We start from the raw sequence: 19,200 nt of genomic DNA, 5'->3' as shown, positions 1-19,200 counted from the left end.
GCTGGGCAGGAGCCTCTTCCTGGTAGGAGTCAGTGGAGTTCCCGTTGTGCCAGAGGTTTGGGAAAGGAAAAGAGATTTAGGGGAACCAGACTATCAAGCCTCAAAGGTATAGTGAAATGTTTAAAAAGGTTTCTGAACTGTCTTTGCTGGCAGGGTAACATTTGTTGGTAGAGCGATCTTTCTTTGGAGAGTGACCTTTATAAACAGACCTCTCAGTTTGAAGTAGGTGAACTTAACAGAGTGTATGTCATAAAAGGACTCTAGATATAGAGTCTGCGCACATCTCCTGGGCCTCTTTGTTTTTTTTTCTAGAAGTGTTTTTAATTGTAACTTTGAGGTGGTCTGGGAGACGACATGATGCTCTTGGAAAGCATACAGGAGACAAATGTGATCCAAAAAATTTCTTTGCAAGGAAAAAGTCAATGTGTATTACCAAGAAACCATCAGAAAAATGGCTAGACAGATTGGACATCTTTTGGAAAACTTCCTGGTGTGCAAAGGCCAAGGTAGCACCAGCTCTTAGGCTATGCTCTTAGGGTCTGCTTGTGGTCCCTATTTCTCGGTGCAGCATCACCTGACTGCTGCTTGTCTCCAGTCTCTTTGTGTATAAATGGAGGATTGTGTCTCTTGGGGATGGTATGGGGACCACCGTCCATTTGATACTTTATTCTGATATGATCTGGGTCACAGGCTGTTTGAGTAGCAATGCCTGATTGCTGTCTCTCTCCCATGCTCCTATATTTGTCTTACATGGATGGTTAGAGACTATTTCTCTCTTGACTCTGTTCTGATGTTGATCATAGGCTGTCTGGGCACCAACACCCGACTGATTTAATGTCTCTGATTTCCCAGTACAAGAAAGGATGGTTGTGACCCTGGGGGCTGGTGTGATCACACTTCATTCTTCTCTCTGGTCTGCTATTCTCTGGCTTATAGAGTCCCTCAGAGGAGCGGGAAGAGCCACCCGGCTGGGATGTCAGAGGTTCCACATTACACCCTTGAACCTTTGGTGGGTCCTCTACATTAAGGTCTAGCCAGTTCACCAGGGTCTGTACCACAGCATTCATGAGTGACTGTACTTCAGGGGCCATAGTGCAGAAGAGCTCTTCTCTTGTGACTGCCTCCTGTGCCTGCACAGTCTACAATGGGGGCTTTCACCCTTCAGAGAATCCCCGTGATCCTTGTTTTTTGTGCTGAGGCTTAGATATTGTAGATTTATTTATTTTATTTTTTTATTTTTATTTTTATTTTTATTTTTTTGTGATTTCCTTCAAACAGCTTTCTGGCAGAGCCTGTCCCTTTCCTAGTTTATCAAGGGAGGAACAACTCCCGGTTGTTGATATACCCTTGATCTGGGTGGAGGTACTGAGGCCACAAGCTTGGGAGGACTGCACTCCCCCAAGTCTTTCTCCCTGGCCTTTGGGTCTGGATCACATAAATTCTCTGGAAGAAATTCCTGGAGAGTCTTTTCTGGAATCTTGTCTTTGGGGATTCTGAGCTTCTGAGACTCCTGGCTGTGATCTCTCCCCAGGAACACATCACCTAGCCCTGGGAAGTCTTGGGATTTGGGGATCTATTCTGGGATCTGGGTAGAGGGTCCTGTGAAGGCAAGATGACTGTGGCAGGATGCACAGGATTTGACCCACTGGAAGGAGCCCAGCAGGGCATGACTGTGGCTGCTCCTTTGATTTGAATTCACTCTAAGTAAGCACCTAAGGGTTTGAGCTCTGCCTCTTGAGTGCTGTTGACTAAGTGCTTGGAAATGGCTTGGGCTTCTGTTGGCATCTACATCCTCAAAGTCTCTGAAATTGTTGTTGATGGTTTGGCTATTGGGAATCTCCCTGGATCCCTGACTCACTTTTCACACAGGATGTGTTTTTTTTTTTTTTTTTTGACTTCTGATCTTTAGTTTTGTTGGCCACTTAAGAGGTGGATCCAGCCTCCCCCCCCCCTTTTTTTTTGATGGCCCATCACTGTCTCACTCCAGCAGGGATGCCCTGAGGTCACAGTCTCATACCACTTCCATGGTGCATGCTTGGCCATTCTTGGGCTGGCAGTTAGGCAGGCTGCCTCCTTCAGTTCCTCAGATAGTCTTGCTCTGCTGGGCTTTTGCCTGGAAGCAGAAAGCACGGGTCTTAGCACTCAGGTGTCTCTGTTGTGCATCTGGATGGGCCATTGAGGACATTGGCTGTCAGCAGGTGGACAAGCTCTTTGGGTCTCCTGAACCTCTGAAGGTGCTTTTGCAGACAGAGGCATCTGTAGCCTGGTGGCTGGTACAGTTTCTCCCCCTGTTCCTCTTGGATCTCAGGGATGCAAGTTCTCCAGGATCATGGCAGCCTTGGGATAGTATCCAGACTAGGAAACACAGGTGGGTTAGGAGAGAAAGAAACGCTAGGGAAGGGATGAGACTGGAAGCGCTGGTGGGATGAGATCCTTGACTCAAGAGTCTGTAGAGATGGTCTCCCTCTGCCTTACACAGGAAGCTTCTTAATATTTGATTCCAGATTCATCTGAGTCTTTGGGTCAAGGAAGGAAAGGTCCTGGGTGGTGTCCACATAGGACAGCTGATCTGTCCTCATTGCAGGGTTTCTGGGTTCCAGAATTTTCACAGGTATGTTGCTTGAATTATAATGTGGGTATTCAGCCCCATCACATAGGCCTTTCTTAATGGATTCATGTGTGTTACCTTTTGCTGGCCCCTTCTTTAAGGGCATGCCCCAGGGCATGGGCCACATCATATGTCTCAACTTGCAGATTTTGGAGTCAAGGATGGAGGGCAGGGCAGGGTAGGAGAGGTTGGGTCTGTTGTGGGACTGCCAACGACTGTGCTGGGAACTGTCCCTGAATCTTCATTTCTTTGGTTGGGAAGGATCTGATGGGTGTTCCTCATCTCCCATCTTAGTCACCTTGTTTTTCCATTCTGTGGCTCTTCCTGGTGCTAGAGGGTCTGACAGTGCTCAGGAAGGATGGCAGCTGACCTGATAGCTTCAATGGACAGAATGCCCCAGGGCAAGTTGTCAGGGGGCTGGCTGATGGCTGCTTGCCTTCTTTGGATATTGGAATCTAGAGTTTCTTTCCAATTAAGTCACTGCAGTCAGGGCTGATTTTCAGCAGGGAGGGATGCCCGTGTCCTTGTGTCAGTGGTAGGATGTGCTCTTCCACAGGTCCTACTTTTGGATGAAGAAGGTGTTAGGTGTGGTGTAGCGCTTAGTAGGTTGTCCAGTTCCTGGACCTCAGTCACATCTATGAAGTGTCATGTCATAGGTTGCTGGGGCAAGGGCTGGGCCTGGGAAAGCTGCTGTGGAGGTCCTTGAGTCTGAGGAAGAGCTGAGGGAGGGTCATGTGCATCACTGAACCTCACAGTCTTATGTCCTGCAGAGGAACGTGTCCTGGAAAGCCAGGCTGTAGCCACCACCGACTCAGAGAGCACAGAGGACTTGACCCGGAAAAGTCGGCTACGTTTCTGCTGTATAAGACCCTGCAAAAACTTTCCAGTAAGACAGCATATGAGAGAGGGGAAGCTGTTTCTTATTAGAGTTCCAAAAATGGTGTGGCGTGGAGTCTGTTAACGGATATTTGGTGAGGCTGCAAAGATAGGAGGCAAAAGCATCAACCGCAAGCAGATGGTCAAGAGGCCCCTCCACTGCCTCCCTAGGCCAGATTCCTTAGCGTCAGATGGAACAGGGCTGTGTTCCAATCCCACACTGCTTAGTATCTCTAATATGAAGGGCTGGCTTCCCTGATCTCATATCTTGAGGTCTGGTTTGAATAATTTCACACTGTTAGACTCTCTATATTTCCCCAGGGCGTGATGTATTCTGAGCATCCTCTGAATGCTTTCTGTCATGTCTACCACCTGGAAAATATGCTCATGTTATGGAGAATGTGTCAAAGGACTTACTTTCCATGGGACTGTAGAAGTGACCCCTCTTAGAGCCCATTCAAGCTAGGATTTACATGTCCAGCTGCCGTAGTCTAAGGACCAAGAATCCTGACACTGCACAGGTGGAATGTGGGCCATTGTCTCTCCAGTTTTCACCTCTCTTGTTTCTCCCTCAAGTCCTGTCATTCCCTTCACAACACTGTGAGGAACACAGGATACATCATCTGAAAGAAATGTCATTGGCTGGCTGGAAGCTCCCTGTTCTTGGGTGACACAGAGAGTCCCCCATACAGAGGCACAGCATCACCCCACTGCCTTGAACAGCGCTCCATGGACAGCACCACTCCCAGGGGAACAACAGCTTCATTCTTTCACAGAACCTGGGCAATTTCCCTGATTCTGATTTGCTGCCCAGCAACCCCCTCTTCCTTCTTGGTGCTCTGCATCTCATGTCCTCAGAAGCCTGGCTCTCCTCATGGCTCTCCTCACTGAGGGGCAGGGCTGATGGAATCGTCTCCATAGGAAGCAGAGGCCTACCTTTCACAGCAGCAGTTCTCTTCCTGGTCTTGCTCTGCCCCCTTTTCACCTCCTGACAGTGAGAAACAACAAAAATGAGCTGGCTCCTTCCTTTCTCTGCTAGACAGGCTGCCTGTCCTCTGTGGTCAAGGATAACATGAAATCTTCATTTCCCAGAGAGCTTTCTCTCATCCATCCTAGATTCATTTGTACTGTGCATAAACACATTTCGTTTTGGTTTTGTTGAAAAAACAATAAATAGAAGGAGCTGCCTTTTTGTGTCACACTTCCTGTGGATGTCCCAGGTCAGTGTTCCTCAGACAGGATCCTGCCCAAGGCTGAGTGTTGCTTCTGCCTGTGGACTGTCAGGTGAGATGTGCTTCCTCAGACCAAAGGTGACTGGAGACTTGATCTGAGGCCCTTGGTCTCATCACCTCTTCACACCAGCCCACCACAAACAAAAACTTATGTCTGAGCAGAGGGCAGATGCCACTTTCTCAGAATTGTCCTGTGTCCCCACTGTCTCAGAAATGCAGTCTGCTCATGTAGCAATGCTCTTCCTTAGAGGCCTCTCTGCCACCCTGTAGAGATGGTCTGAGGGCTTCAGGCAGACACCTCAGGGCCACTCTCACATTTGTCTTGACTGCCAGCCCCTGTAGAATGAGGAGCTGGACTTTCTGGAGCTTTCCTCTCAACTGTCTTTCTACTTGACTAGCCAGTGTGAAAGAACCAGTACTGAACTACAGAATGCACGCTCCAGTTTGCTTCAACCAAGGCTTCCCTTACCTTTGGGGTGCTCCCTTTGCTCCCAGGTGGTGGTACACTGGGTCATTTTTCAGGAGTGGGATTAGTAGGAAGAAGAGCCCCACTCCACACAGAACACTGAAGGTCATGTCCATTGCGGTGAACATGGCGCTGGGGCTCCTCCACGAGTCACTCATGCTTTTCAGCAGAAGGAGACAATTCTCCATCTTCTGCATTTCAGCGCAGCTCTCAGGCCACCGAGTCCTGGGAGTGCAGTGTGAGACTTGTCAAGAGGACTCAGGCCACCTCACACAGCTGTGGCCTGCTCATCATAAAGGGTTCCTGGCAGGAGTGTGTGTGTGTGTGTGTGTGTGTGGTGTGTGTGTGTGTGTGTGTGTGTTTGCGGGCATGTGCCACACCCTCTCCCCAGCCTCCATCCCAGCAGAGCCTCTTGCCTCCTGATTTCCCTGCTTTACCCTTCTGGATGCAGAGATAGAGCTCCATCCATATAATGTTCCCTCTCTCTGAACCGCAGAGCATCTCTGCCTCCTGGAAGATGTCTGCTTGAGTCCATGAGGTTCATAGTGTTTGATAAAGTGGGTTTTCTATGTGACCAGAGTTGTTTCTCAGGGATTTTAGCTTTCAGGATGTCTTCTGTCTGCAGGTCCATATTTGTTCATTATTATAACATGAAATGTTTCAACCTCAACCAGTTGTATACTTTAAGCCTAAAGTTTCACTTTTTCATTTGCATGATAATATTGTAGTATTGAAATCAGTATTTTATTTTTCTTTATATTTATTCATTCATTTTTCATTTCTATTTTTTCCCCATGTGTGTTTTCCTTGAATATATATTTGTAAAGGTGTCAGATCACTCTGGAAGTGGAGCTATAGACAGTTGTGAGCTGCCACATGGGTGCTAAGAACTGACTTCAGCCAGTGCTTTTTGATAAAATGTATATATTATTTATTATAATTTATTCACATTATACCCCAATTGTTATCCCTTGCACTTATCTTCCCACCCTTTCTGTTCTGCCTATTCCCCTCCCCTAGACCTCTGATAGGGGTCACTCTCCTACCCCCACTGTGTGGCTACAGTCTATTAGGTCTCATCAGGACAGCCTGCATCTGCTTCTTCTGTGTGTCTTCTGCCATCTTGCTAAGGGGCAGTAACAAAACCATGGGCACCAGAGTGCATGTGAGAGGTTCTGCACCAGTCCTCCCTCCCGGCCGCGTGGACTATTGGTTACATCTGAACAGGGGGTCTTGGTTCTCTTCACTCTAGCAGGGCCTGGCACCAAGCAGTATATTCTGGAGTTTGATGGCAGGAAGGTGGCACATCTGGAAATCTCTTATCTATAACATGTATTAAAGATGGTGGTCCATAGAGGGGTCATCCTGAATGTATTGCTGGGTAGCAGGCTGAACACCACAGGGCTGCCACCCCACATATACCGCCATGGCTCTTTCAGGTCCTATGGACTCAGGATAGCTCACACTCTGAAGCTGGGTGGCAAAGGGCTCTGTGGGGCCTGTGGGGCATTTTCGTAGTAGTACATTCTGACGTTGGGGAATCTGGGGGCCCAGTGTCAGTGCCCATCTCCCATAAACCTGAGGATTTCCAGTACCATGGTGATTGACAGTTTCTCTGTGACCCACAGGGCAGCAGGCTGTCTTTCTCTGTGGTGAAGAGCAGGGATGCTTTGAGCTTCTTCCACTCATGACTGTTTTCAACCAAAAAAACCGTTCACACGCCCCGAAGAATGTCTGTATTTGTAATAAAAGTGTGCCAATCAAATATTTACTGTAAAACACTATCAATTTGTTTTTAAAATAATATTGCATGTATATCATTTTACTGTTTATTTAAAGATGAAAGCCACTTATTTTCACACAAATGAGATACATGTGTTTCTCATTTTTGCATAAATCCCTAAACGTTGGCTGAATGGTTAATACAGAGCCCTGATATCCAGAAGTTTATAGATGGTGGAGATATGAGGGTGTCCATCAGGGTCTGATGTTGTGTCAGCCATCAAGGAGGCTTCAAGCAGAGCCTGGTACCCGTATGTGACATGAGGTGGCAATAGGGAGGCCTATAAGTCGGGTGGCAGTGGGCATGGAAAGGTATCCACTAGTGCCTGATATCTGGCATTGCATGTGGGTTGTCATTGAGGGAGGTGTCAAAGAGCCCTGATACCTGTAAGTTTAGAAGGTAGGTGAACAGGGATGAGTCTAGTTAACATGGCTTAAAGAATAGTAGTTTATTTTTAGTGTCAATGTTGGGGAGCCATGTTAAAGAGGACCTGGTTCCGAGCCCCGTTCCTAGTGTGCGGTGGTCCAGCAGCAGTTGGGTGGTATCTAGAAGGGCATCATAGTTTGCTGTGTGTGCGAGGTGGCAGCAGGGTTTGCCCTGGGGGGGGTCATTGTACCTAGTGTATCATGTTGGACAGGTAGGAAGGGGGTGTCTGTGGATGTGCTTGTGCCATCAATATGTTTGTAGTGATGTCTGTTCAGTAAGGACAGCAAACGTGCAGTCAGATGTGGGAGATCTTGCTGACATGTGTTAGACAGTTTCCTAGGGACTTAAGTTTGCAGGGAATGAATGTGGAGCTCAGTGAGATCCTGACCTCAGTGCAAAGATACGCAGTTCTGACTCCAGGTAGAGGAAGCAGCAATAGCTCAATGTGATGACTCCTTCAGAATTACTCTCAGATTCCCAAGGAGAGCTTGGCCACCTCTCCCGGTCTGGCTCATATTGAGAATGGCTTTTCCTGACCCAAAATGCATTTACAAAGGGGATAAGGGATGCTGTTGATAGGACTCAGTACTGAGTAAGTGCAGTATTTTAAAAGTTACAGTCTCCATCCTTTGTCCTACTTTCAAGTGATGAAGAAGAAAAAACCCATCCATCTCTGTGGTTGTTGAATTGTGGGGAGCAAGGATCAGCCTCACAAGGACTGAGAGGCACAGAAAGGAGCCAGGCCTGAGCGCCATGGGGATGTGAGCCTGTTCCCACACGGACACCAGTGGAACTCAGGGTACAAGTTCCTGCACCCTTCCTGCAGGTGCTGATTTTAGCTCCTAGTTCCCTGCTCCTGTAGCTTCCTGCATCACCAGCCACAATGTTATGCTCATGCTGGTCAAGCATGGCCCCATCATCCAAGCTCCTGACTTGTATTTGCAACAGAAAAAGCAGAAACTGAGAGAAAAGAGAGAAGAGAGGTGTATTAGCTGATGGAGTGAGGAGAACACAGGCATCGTATTTGCAAGGCCATGCTCTGCTCCATCAGTTAAGCACGGAGACTTTACTCAGGGAGCCTGGACAAACAGGTCGATGCGTGGTCCTCCATGCTCCATGGAGGAAGACCCTGGTATCCTGAGAATCCTCAGTACAGGGGTTCACTGCATTCCTAAGCATGCTTAAGGAAGAGTTTAGTGCACTCCTGGGCATGCTCAATTTAAGTTCCTGCTGCACACACCTTAAGAACAGAAATGACAAAAAAAACAAAAAAACAAAAAAACAAAAAAAAAAACAAAAACAGAAATGACAGACACAACTGCCTGTGGCAATGCTCAGCTTTCTCTGATATGGTGAATGCTAAAACTAGTGGAAGGATATATTCAAGGGGTCTGCCCCAGAAGTGCCTGTCTCAGTGTGCCTAAGAATACCACAGTGGACACTGAGACTTGTTGCCAGTCCTTGGGCACAGGGCACACATGGAAGGGGTTGAGGTTGGAAGCCATTTCTTTAGACATCATGCTCAAATACTGCTGGGAAGTTATGTTCACTTCACTCAGTGCAAACAGGAGCCATTTAATGAAAAGAATAATGTTGTTTCTTTCCCTTCTGTCTTTTGTGCCCAATCTCCTTCCTCTAAGGCAGTGGTTCTCAGCCTTCCTAATGCTGAGACCCTTTCACACAGTTCCTCATGTTGTGGTGACCCCCAACCATAAATTATTTTGTTGCTGCTTCATAACTGTAAAATTGATATTCCTGAAAATTGTCATGTAAATACAAGATATACAAACTATATCTGATATACAACCCTCAAAAGGATCGCGACCCACAGGTTGAGAACCACCACTCTGAGCAGCTCCAGCAGGGATATCAGCTTGGCCCTGACACCTGAGTTTGAACTGGTCCCTGCTAATCTCTGCTCTCGCTTTGTGAGGAGAGAGCCTGGTGTCCAGAGGTGCTGCACAGCTCACCTCCACAGGGCTCTGCATGGAGCCTCTGTTCTCTGTAAAGAGCCAGCTACACTGAAAGGTGTGGTGGTGCAGGGTTACTCCCATGTCCACCTCCTCTCAGTGTGACGCAGGTGAACTTCACACAGTGGAGGTCACAGAAAGGACTGGGCACATTCAGAGTCTGGCACATCTCCTGGGTCTGAATTATTTTCTAGAAGTGTTTTTAAATGTAACTTTCAGATGGTCTGGGAGATGACTCACTGCTCTTGGAAAGCATTGAGGAGACAAATGTGATCCAAAGCTCTGTGGCCAGCAGGGGAGGGGTTGTTTTAGGTCAGACCTCTTCAACATTTTTGGGTGAGGATGCTGAATGCAAAGATTGGAAATGGTCATAATCCCTGGTTTTAAGAGGGATGGCCACACAGGTTCTGTGACAAGGCCTGGAAGCACCCACAGTGCACTGTTTGTCTCTCCTTTTCTCTGGAGCTCCAGGCTTCCAGGATGCTCTGAAGGATTCTGCCCCAGAAGGCATCTCCCTCCTAGTGTGGTTAAGATTATCACAGTTTCCCATGTAAGCAGAAAGTTCAGCCAGCCTTCATGTTAAAGTTCTATTAATGGACAGTGACGTTAGCAACTTTGAATAACTGAATAATAGGCCTTTTATAATTCAATCTTGTGTCTTCTAATGAACTCAATAGTGGAAATAATCACAAAAATCATTGTGTGAGATCAGACGAGAGAAAAAAAATCACAGCAAAGACTATTATTAAGCTGTATATGATTTATTTGTTATGGAATGAAGTGTGTGTGTGTGTGTGTGTGTGTGTGTGTGTGTGTGTGTGTCTGTGTCTTTTAAGGAGCCTGTGTGTCTGAGAATGTGAGGAAATGTGTGTTTTGATTTGGATTTGGATGACATGAGAGCTGGAGGTGAGAATTCTCCTTTAGACTGTGGTGAGCTTGATGGCTTTGTGGGGGAGTTTGGCAACTCAGAGGGTTTGTGACTTGTGTCTATTTGTGTTTTAGCATTAAGTAGGGCCTAATGTTTGAATTAGTGGATTGAGATGAATTTAATGTGTATATATGCACATCAGTTATGTTTTTTCATTGAGAAAAGGGAAGCTCTCCCCCACCTGCCAATCTTAGCATGTCCAGTCACATCAGGACTGAATGCATCCTCTACCAAGGTGGCCTGGTGAGGAAGCCCCACCAAGCAGAAGTGACAGAAAACATGCAAAAAAGTCCTTGTCAGACAGGGCTCCCCCTTCTGTTACTATGGGACCCACAAGAGGCTCAAGCTGCCCATCAGATACATATGTGGCCCAGGTCCAGTTGGAACATGGTCCTTGGTTGATGTTTCTGTTTCTCCAAGCCCACAGCTGCCCGCTCCCCTCAGGACCAGGTTAGCTGATCTGTTGGTCTTCGTGTGAGCTACTGTTCCCTCCAGGCTCTTCTATCCTTCCTCCCACTCTTCCACAGGGCTGTCTGCGTTCTGCCCAATGTTTGGCTGTGAGTCTCAGCATCTGTTTCTATTCATGTCAGGGTTTTCTTATGCTGTAGTATCCTGTGGGCAGAAGGTGATCCTGGGGTCCATCTTTCTGTGAGTAGAACCGGCCAGGCTGGGTAGAATGGCAGTCCACACTGGCACATCTCTGAGGTCACTGATGCTTAAGATTGGAACCCAGTGTCGAGGGCCCTCATGAGTCCAACACCGCTGAGGAAGGTGAAGGCCTGGAGTTCACAGGGAGGTGCTCACGGAAGACTCTGAAAATGAGGAACTTTGACTTAAACTTCCCAGCTTCTCAAGGAGGGGTGTAAAACGCACGGGACTTGCCACAAGCTGAGTCTTCATACTTCAACTTTGGCTCCTGCATCTAGAGCCATACTAGCCAAGGTTAAGACCAGCTATGCTCACACTCCCACCACAAGTTCCCATGTATCTGTGACTCTCAGAGTTCGCGTGCTGAACACTCTCATTGTATGTTCAGGAAAGGGGTCATCATGGTGGATTTTAATCGACTTTCCCCACCAAATTACCCAGGTGGAGTGTGGCCTTTTTCTAGTCAATACTTACCTTTAAAATGTCTTCACTGAACCTTTGTCCCACTTCCTAGGACATATATTTTTATTTGATCTTATATCATGCATATTTATCACATATATTGTTGCATCCATTTGTCTGCACTTTATGGCACTTAGAGAGAACTTGATTTGAAGGCACATGGAGGTGGACAATAAAGCGGGTGCCACTGAAGCAGAAGAGTTCAATCCACAGATGCCACGTGAAAAGCTATGTGTGTGGCAATGTGGGTTTGTAATCCTGGCGGCATTGGGGATGTGAACACAGTGAGCCTCACTAGCCAGCCTGGCCAAATTGATGAACCCCGCGTCCCACAGAGAAACCCTTTCTCAAAAACAATATGGCTTCTAAGAAATGACTCTCAAAGTTGACCCCTGGGTTCACACTCATGTGTCTACAAACCTACACGGACACCCACATACAATTGCACATGCCCACACATGACCATTTTTCTTATGTCATCAAGTTTATCTGTCTTGGCTTTCACTTTTCTGCCTTATATAGAATGACTTCCTTCAGACTTAAAGATTCACTTGTTTTCTTTAAATGATTTTATATTTTTGGTTTTAGTTACATGCCTGAATAGTACATAAGAAAGTCACCAGTATCCAGGTGTGATGGCGCACTCCTTTAATTCTAGCATGTGGGAGGCAGAGGCAGGCGGATCAGTGTGAGTTCAAGGCCAGCCAGGTATACAAAGTGAGTCCAGGACTGCCAAGGCTACACATAGAAACACTGTCTTGAAAAACTAAAGAAAGAAAGAAAGACAGCTATCTGTGACCAGAAGGAAGCACCTGAAGCCAAGCTGCAGTAGAAATCATCCTACAATGCATTGGTCTCACCCAGCAGACAGTGTCCATCTCTCACAGAGCCTGCAAGTCAAAATGGAAAATGGGACATGGGTAAGTATGTTGGGATCATGATTCACTGTCCAGTGCAAGTACACTATTTTGTAGTTGACAGTCCTTTCTGCATTGCTGAAATAGAAACCTTTCATTTCCCAAAATAGCATCTTCAGATCAACTATGCACTAATTATGCACTGGTTCGGTCTGCAGTTGCACTGACCTACATACACGCCTGTCTTTCTGCTAATGTCACACCTTCTCTGTAGCTTCAATTTTCCTTTGTCCTTGAGGTAATGGGACACCTTTAGTTCTTTTATAACTTCTCTGGTTGCTTTAGGTCATTTGAATTTTCACATCCACTCTGGAATCAACTTGTTTATTTCTGTGAGGAAAGCCTGCTGTGATTTGATTATAATTGAATCTCCATGGCCTTTTAGCAATATTAAGTATTTTAAGAATGTAAATTTATAATTATATGACACATCTGTGTCATCAGAAGGAAGCTAGCACAAGGACATAGGTTTTTATTCATCATTTTACAAATAAGAAACAAATGAGATGTTCATAAATTTTCTTATAAGGGTCTTGGATAGAGTCAAATCACAAGTGACTATAAAGTGACCTTTGCATCATTTTAATGGGGAAATTTCTTCCCAAGAGCTAAGGCTGCATTTCTTGGGCTTGGGATAGAGCTTGTCACTGGAGTATTTGCTGAGCCGAACACAGCCCCAGTTCTCCCTTAGCACCATAACTGAACAAAATCAACCTCATTTCCATGACAGAGGAATAACTGATATTGTGCTGTCAAACTGCACTTGCAGAGATTAACTGCACATCCCACTGGAATGAAGACATTTACCCCTTTTGAATATTGGCTCTCTTCTCAGAAATATATTTACTAAAATATGGAACTGGGGCCTTAAACATCATACCCATGGGCTCATTTTCTGTAGATTACTTCCTGGTTCTTGCTGTATTCAGAGAACAAGGCAAGAATCAGGGCAGGCGATATTTCCCTGTCATCCAGGAAATGGTGTTGGAAAGCTTAGCTCCTCCTCAGCCTGCAGCAGGTTCAGCTGGGGCTGCAAGGGCTGGATGCTTTCTGTTCCGTACATAGGCACCCACTGGACAGGATTCTCCCAACTATGAATGCAAGGATGCCAAATCACCCGCACACTCGTGCTCTGACTTTGAGACTTGTGAAAGTTACTCTCTGGTGTCTCTGCACACCAATATGTACAGCAACATCCAGGTCACCATGGTATAAATCAGGGAAAAGATACTGAGGTAGACTTTAGAGTGTGATCTTCATAGGGTTGGCTCATCCAAAAAGAACTTGAAGACTTTGGTTGCTTCTCTCTGTAATGATGGGATGATTAACACTAACTGCACAATGATGGAAGTAGGTGAGTATGACACCAGAGGACTGTGCCTTCCCCTTGTGCCCATCCCCTCCAGAAGCTACACTAAGGGAGACAGATGTTGACCTTTCCGCCCTCCATCACTGCAAGATAGAATCCAGTGCACTTAAAGACAACAGCATGATCAATAGAAGACTCCTAATGGTATCCTGCAATACTCAGAGTTCAGTGCTTTATCTAGTCATCAGGGATGCTTCCTCCTGCAGCTGACTTAGATGCAGAGACCCACAGCCAGCCATTACACAGAGAGGGAAGGAAAGATAGGTGATAGAGGAGAGAGAGAGAGAGAGAGAGAGAGAGAGAGAGAGAGAGAGAGAGAGAGAGACAGACAGACAGACAGACAGACACAGAGACACAGAGACACAGAGAGACGCAGAGACACAGAGACACACAGAGACACACAGAGAGATGAGAGATGAGAGATAGAGAGAGGAGAGAGGGGAGAGAGGAAAGAGAGGAGAGAGAGAGAGAGAGAGAGAGAGAGAGAGAGAGAGAGAGAGAGAGAGAGAGATATGAAACAGAAATCTAAATGTGATGTCTCCATAGAGCTCTAAATGCGATGTCTCCATTAAATCCCTCTCCTCAAATCTCAGGAGACCCAATGGAAGAGGAGATGGAAAGAGTGTAAGAGCCAGAGTGGGTGGAGGCTCCTATTAACTCACAGAGACTAAAGCAACAAGAACAGAGCCTGCACAGGTTTATGTAGTGGATATAAAAATGTTTTTGTTTTGATCCCAGTGTGGGATGTGAAACAGACTTGTGTGAGGGTGTGTGGTGTTTGTCCTCTGGAAACAGACTTGTGAGAAAACACATGATGTTGGTTTACTGGAAGATGAACTGCCTCTTGCAGAGACATGGTCTTTGCTGACTCACATTCTAGTATAAACTCTGAGATGATATCTATCTATCTATCTATCTATCTATTTATCTATCTATCATGTATGTATGTATGTATGTATGTATGTATGTATGTATCTATCTATCTATCTATCTATCTATCTATCTATCTATCTATCTATCTAAACAAGAAGCTGGGCTTTTTGGTCTTTGCATAGTTTGCTATTGTTTTGCTGTTCATCGCTGCATTTTCAGATGTTCTTAGAGACAAACGCTGGAGAGAACACCTTGATGCTCCAGGTTCCAACTGCTATTTCAGTTTCTCCCTGCTGTGGTTGCAGCCACCTTTGCAGAATTGCTGGTGTGCTGTTTAACCCATCTGCTGGAATCCTGCCAACTAAGCCAGCTCCAAGGAACTGAGTCTAAAAAGGCCAACTTCTCCTGCTCCCATTAACTTCTTTTCTCTCCTACCTAGGGTGGGTAGGTTGAAAGGGATGTATAAGCATTGAAAAACCACAAATAAAGCAGGTTTGAAAAAGTTCAAAGCCTATAGGTCTGCACCAGGTCATCTGTCGATATATTATAGCTTTCAGGTTAGTATTTTTATGGGACACCTGAAAGTGTGAAAGAATGGGTCTCTGATTCTTGTGCCTGCTCTTAACGCTCCTTTCCCTTCTGTGGGGTTGCCTTGTCCAATTTATATGTGACACATTTTATTTTGTCATGTATGGTGGTTATTTCTGGGTTTTTGTTTTTGCTTTTGGTTTTTTTGAGACAGGGTTTCCCCCATTTAGCCTTGGCTGTCCTGGACTCACTTTTGTAGACCGGGCTGGCCTCGAACTTACAGAGATCTGCCAACGGTGGTTATTTCTTAGAACAGACGCCTGTTCTTTTCTAAGGAGAGACAGAAATTGAGTGGATATGGTTGGAAGGAGAGGTAGGGAGTAGCTGGGGGAAGCAGAGTGAGGGCAAACTGTACTTGGGGTATATTGTATGCGAAAATAATCTATTTCCAATGAAAGAAAAGAGAAAAAGGAGACATGAACATGAGCTAGGAAGCGGTGCCGATCTGAGAAGGAGCCAATAGGAGGAGTTCCAATAGGAAAAAAATTTTTTTTTTTTGCAGGAGAGAAATTCAATGTTTATTACCAGGAATATGGAGGAGACAATGTCTGGGTAGATGGGATATGTTTTGGGAAACTTCCTGATGAGCAAAGGCACAGGTGGCACCTGCTCCTTGGCCTATGCTCTTAGGGTCCCTGGTTCTCTGTGCAGCATCACCTGACTGATGCTTGTCTCCAGTCTGGGTATAAATGGAGGATTGTGTCTCTTGGGGATGGTATGGGGACCACAGACCATTTGGTACTTCACTCTGATATGATCTGGGTCACAGGCTGTTTGAGCAGCAATGCCTGATTGCTGTCCATCTCCCATGACCCTATACTTGTATTGCATGGGCCTGCATGGATGGTCAGAGACGATTCCTCTCTTCACTCTGCCCTGATGTTGATCACAGGCTGTCTGGGCATCAACACCCGACTGATGTTTGTCTCTGATTCCCCAGTACAAGGATTGATGGTTGTGATCCTGGGTGCTGGTGTGATCACAGCTCATTCTTCTTCTAGTCTGGCTTATAGAGACCCTCAGAGGAGCAGGAAGAGCCACCCAGATGGGATGTCAGAGGTTCCACGTTACGCCCTTGAACCTTTGGTGGGTCCTCTACGTTAAGGTCTAGCCAGTTCACCAGGGTCTGTACCACAGCATTCATGAAGGCCTGTACTTCAGGGGCCATAGTGCAGAAGAGCTCTTCTCTTGTGACTGCCCCCTGCATCTGCACAGTCGACAGTGGGGGAGGGCTTTCGTTCTTCAGAGAATCCCCTTGCTCCTTGTCTTTCCTGCTAAGGCTCAGATATTTTATAATATTCTTTGTGATTTCCTTCAGACAGCTTTCTGGCAGCCTGTCATTTCCTGGCATATCATGTGAGGACTGACTCCCAGTGGTGGCTAAATCATTGAGGTAGCTGGAAGCATTGAGGCCTCAGGCTGGGGAGGACTGCACTCCCCCAAGCCTTTCTCACAGGCTTTAGGCTCTGGAGCTAGTAAGTCCTCTCCTGTCTTCAAATTGATGAAACACCTTGGGAGTCTTTTCTCGATCTTGTCGTTGGGGACAATATGCTCCCAAGTCTGGTGGCTGTGATCTGTCTCCATGAACACATCACCTAGGCCATAGGAAGTCTTGGGATTTGGTGCTCTATTCTTGGATCTGGGTAGGGAGTCCTGTGAAGGCAAGATGACTGTGGCAGGATGCTCAGGACATTGACCTTCTGGATGGAGTCAAGCAGGCCATGACTGTGACTGTTTGTTTGCTTTGCAATCACCCTCAGTAAGTGCCTGTGGTTTTAGAATCAGGCCTCTTGAGTGCTATGGACTAGGTGTGTGGAAATGATCTGGTGTTCTGTTGGTCCAGTAAAGGATGCTTGGTGAGGCTGCAGAAGACAGGAGGCAAAAGCATCAGCCCCAAGCAGTTGGTCAAGAGGTCCATCAGTCTGCGTAAATATGACACCTGTGTCCCATAGCCCCTCCACTGCCTAAATATCCCATATCCCTTAGCGTCAGATCTAAAAAGACTGTATCCCCAGTATGCAGAACCCCAAACCCTGATCTCATGTCCTGAGTTCTGGTTTGAATAATTTTACAAGTGGTAGACTTTTTACATTTCCTCAGTTTGTGATGCATTCTGTGTATCCTCCAACCTCTCTCAGCCATGTTGACATCCAGGAAATTATGCTCATGTTATGGAGAATGTGCCAAAGGGCTTACATTCTGAGGACTGTAAGAGTGAGACCACTTAGAGACCATCCAGGTTAGGATTCGAATGCCCAGCTACCATAGTCCAAGGACCCAGAACACTAAAGTGCACAGGTGGAATGGAGGGACTTCATTTCTCCATTTACACCTCTCTTGTTTCTCCTCAAGCCCTGTCATTCCCTTCACAACACTGTGAGGAACACAGGATACATCATCTGAAAGAAATGTCATTGGCTGGCTGGAAGCTCCCTGTTCTTGGGTGACACAGAGAGTCCCCCATACAGAGGCACAGCATCACCCCACTGCCTTGAACAGTGCTCCCTGGACAGCACCACTCCCAGGGGAACAACAGCTTCATTCTTTCACAGAACCTGGGCAATTTCCCTGATTCTGATTTGCTGCCCAGCAACCCCCTCTTCCTTCTTGGTGCTCTGCATCTCATGTCCTCAGAAGCCTGGCTCTTATCATGGCTCTCCTCACTGAGGGGCAGGGCTGATGGAATCGTCTCCATAGGAAAGCAGAGGCCTACCTTTCACAGCAGCAGTTCTCTTCCTGGTCTTGCTCTGCCCCCTTTTCACCTCCTGACAGTGAGAAACAACAAAAATGAGCTGGCTCCTTCCTTTCTCTGCTAGACAGGCTGCCTGTCCTCTGTGGTCAAGGATAACATGAAATCCCCATTTCCCAGAGAGCTTCTCTCATCCAGCCTTGACTCATTTGTACTGTGCATAAACACATTTCCATTTCATCTTATTGGAAAAACAGAAGAAGGAGCTGTCTATGCCACACTTACTGTGGATGTCTCCAGTCAGTGTTCCTTAGACAGGATCCTGCCCAAGGCTGAGCTCTGCAGCTGCCTCTGCATGGTCAGGTGAGATTTGCTTCCGCAGAGCAGAGAAGACGAGAGCCCTGATCTGTGGCCCTTGTTCTCATCACCCTCTTCTCATCAGCTCACCACAAACAAACACATGTGCCCCTTTCTCAGAGCTTGTCCTGCGTCCCCACCATCTCAGAAATGCAGTGTGCTCACAGAGCCATGCTCTTCCTCAGTGACCACTCTGCCACCCTGTACAGATGGTCTGAGAGCTTCAGGTAGACACCTCAGGGCCACTCTCACCTCTGCCAGGCCTGCCATCCCCTGCAGATGAGGTGCTGGTCTTTCTGGAGATGTCTCTCACCTGTCTCCCTACTTGCCTAGCAAATGTGAAAGTAACAGTAGTGAACAGCACTGCACACTCCTTTGTGTCTCAACCAAGGCTTCCCTTACCCTTGGGGTGCTCCCTTTGCTCCCAGGTGGTGGTGACACTGGGTCATTCTTCAGGAGTGGGATTAGTAGGAAGAAGAGCCCCACTCCACACAGGACGCTGAAGGTCATGTCCATTGCGGTGAACATGGCGCTGGGGCTCCTCCACGAGTCACTCATGCTTTTCAGCAGAAGGAGACAATTCTCCATCTTCTGCATCTCAGCGCAGCTCTCAGGCCACCGAGTCCTGGGAGTGCAGTGTGAGACTTGTCAAGAGGGCTCAGGCCACCTCACACAGCTGTGGCCTCCTCATCAGAAAGGGCTCCTGGCAGGAGTGTGTGTGTGTGTGTGTGTGTGTGTGTGTGTGTGTGTGTGTGTGTGTGTGTGTTTGTGGGCATGTGCCACACCCTCTCCCCAGCCTGCATCCCAGCAGAGCCTCTTGCTTCCTGCTTTTCCTGCTTTCCCCTTCCGGGTGCAGAGATAGAGCTCCATCCGTGTAACGTTCCCTCTCTGGACTGCAGAGCATCTCTGCCTCCTGGAAGATGTCTGCTTGAGTCCATGAGGTTCATAGTGTTTGACAAAGTGTGCTTCCGTGTGGAACCAGAGTTGTTTTTAGAGTGTGTGGCCCTC

At 46.9% G+C, this 19,200-nt stretch overlaps 1 pseudogene; it reads right to left on the bottom strand.

Annotated features, from left to right (window-relative positions):
* Window positions 1-524: 524 nt before the first annotated feature.
* LOC127187059 (uncharacterized) lies at window positions 525-18,853 on the bottom strand (annotated as a pseudogene).
* Window positions 18,854-19,200: the final 347 nt, after the last annotated feature.

This window comes from Acomys russatus, chromosome 3 (assembly GCF_903995435.1).
Source record: "Acomys russatus chromosome 3, mAcoRus1.1, whole genome shotgun sequence".
NCBI classification, from domain to species: Eukaryota; Metazoa; Chordata; class Mammalia; order Rodentia; family Muridae; genus Acomys; species Acomys russatus.
This window is presented reverse-complemented; position numbering and strand designations above follow the sequence as displayed.